The sequence below is a fragment of the Lactuca serriola genome, chromosome 3 (genome assembly GCF_051521515.1).
Source record: "Lactuca serriola cultivar US96UC23 chromosome 3, Lser_US96UC23_V15, whole genome shotgun sequence".
Lineage (NCBI taxonomy): Eukaryota > Viridiplantae > Streptophyta > Magnoliopsida > Asterales > Asteraceae > Lactuca > Lactuca serriola.
This window is the reverse complement of record NC_136410.1, coordinates 227,588,193-227,590,323: the sequence shown is the minus strand read 5'-3', so window position 1 is coordinate 227,590,323 and position 2,131 is coordinate 227,588,193.

Below are 2,131 nucleotides of genomic sequence, written 5' to 3'. Positions count from 1 at the left end.
CCAACAATAACATTAAGTTAATACAACTTGTTTTCAAAACAGTTTTAACATCAGAGTATCCCCAGAACCAATCAAAAAATCATGAAATATGAGGAGCGGTACAATCACGCCTTTGCCTTGCCACGATCACCCTATGTACCTGAAACAATAAACTGAAACCGTAATCTCGAGAGCTTAGTGAGTTCCCCCAAAGTACCCATACACACATAACCATACACATACAGCAATAAACAACATACCGTGGGTCCAATCAACCATCCGGTTGGAATACCCCTGGCCCTCAACCTTCGGGTTGGAATGCCAACATACCATGAGTCCAATCATCCTACCAGGATGGAATACTCTTAGCCCACAACCATCAGGTTGGAATGCCCGAACACTTACGCATACAACAACAACTACTATGGGTCTGATCATCCCTCATTATGGAATACCCCAGGCCCTCAACCATCAGGCTGGAATGCCAACCTACTATGAGTCCAATCCTCTTACCGGGATGGAATACTCCTTGTCCACAACCTTCGGGTTGGAATGCTCACACACCTATACATACAATAACTATTATGGGACCAATCATCCCTCGGAATGGAATGCCCCATGCCCTCAACCATCGGGTATGAATGCCCACATACTATGAGTCCAATCATCCTACCGGGATGGAATACTCCTGGCCCACAACCATCGGGTTGGAGTGCCCCCACTCTAACAAACATGTGCACCTATCAGATAACCACAAAACAATCTATAGAAACAACATACTAGGGCCCTATCATCCTACCGGGATAGAATACCTTCTACTACTGCTCAAACATGTGCACGTATAATGGGTAATCTCCTATCAGCATACAGACAGTCAGACCAACTACAGGTCACTAAGCATAGCCACTGTCACACCCCAAAACCATGAACGGCGAAAACGTTCTGGGGCGGAGGACGTCATGTACAGTATCACAACAATGAAAAGTAGTAAACAAGCAATAACATCATCCATTGCATTAATAATATAATTTTAATACAAGAGTGTTCTGACAAATTATGATAAACACTAAAGTATAAATCAAAATGAAAGATGAGTCTTGAACGAGTACCATCTTCTCTAAACCTTGCATCGGTACCTCTCTACTGTTAACCTAAGGTTACAAGTTATTTTGAAAGAGAGTATCATATTTAAAGCTGGTGAGATCATAAGTATTTTAGTGTCTTAATTTGTATGTAAGTATTTGTATGTATATGAACTGTAAGTATTTATATGTAAATGAACTATAAGTATTTGTATGTATATGAACTGTAACTATTTGTATGTAAATGAATTGTAAGTATTTGTATGTATATGAACTGTAAGTATTTGTATGTAAATGAACTGTAAGTATTTGTATGTATATGAACTGTAAGTATGAAAATGTTTTGAACAACCTAGAAAACCATATGTTTCCTACTAAAATTATCCTTCTACCAAGGCATCTAGTATTTATGTGTGTGTCTCTTGTAAGAGTGTGTATTTTCCCAAATGTGACTACCATTATCCAAAATATAGCTTCTACATTACTGTGCATCGTGTGAATGTTCATGAGGTGAATGCAATGGGAAAAGGAAATAGTACTTTGGTGTAGTATGAAAACCAATTTTGTAAGTACTGTAGTATTTGTAGTATATGTAAGTACTACCTTAAATCTATTAAATCTAGTAAGTACTGTAGTATTTCTAATAAGTGACTACTTTTGTACTAATTTTGCCTTATTTGAGGGATAAGGCATAATGTGATGGCTAGATCCCAGGCTAAACGCTCCCTGTCAAAGAGATTTTGGGACCTATACACGAACCATGCATGTTTGTAAGCCGTAAACATCCACATTACTATGATCATGTATACCCAATATATATAACTATCACAATGCGTTGTGATTCATTGGTATAGTTAGATCTTGAACTTGTTCCATGCTATAGCACCTAGTGATGTCTGTCCTATTATCGTATATGTAAACGCACTCACGTAAATGTATCTATGTAAATGTACTCATGTAAGCGTAATCATCTAAATGTAATCATGTAAACGTAATCATGTAATAGTGTAGTAGTGTACTGTAATGTTCTGCGTGTGCTAGCTGTAACGTGTGTTCTCTCTCTATCTAGC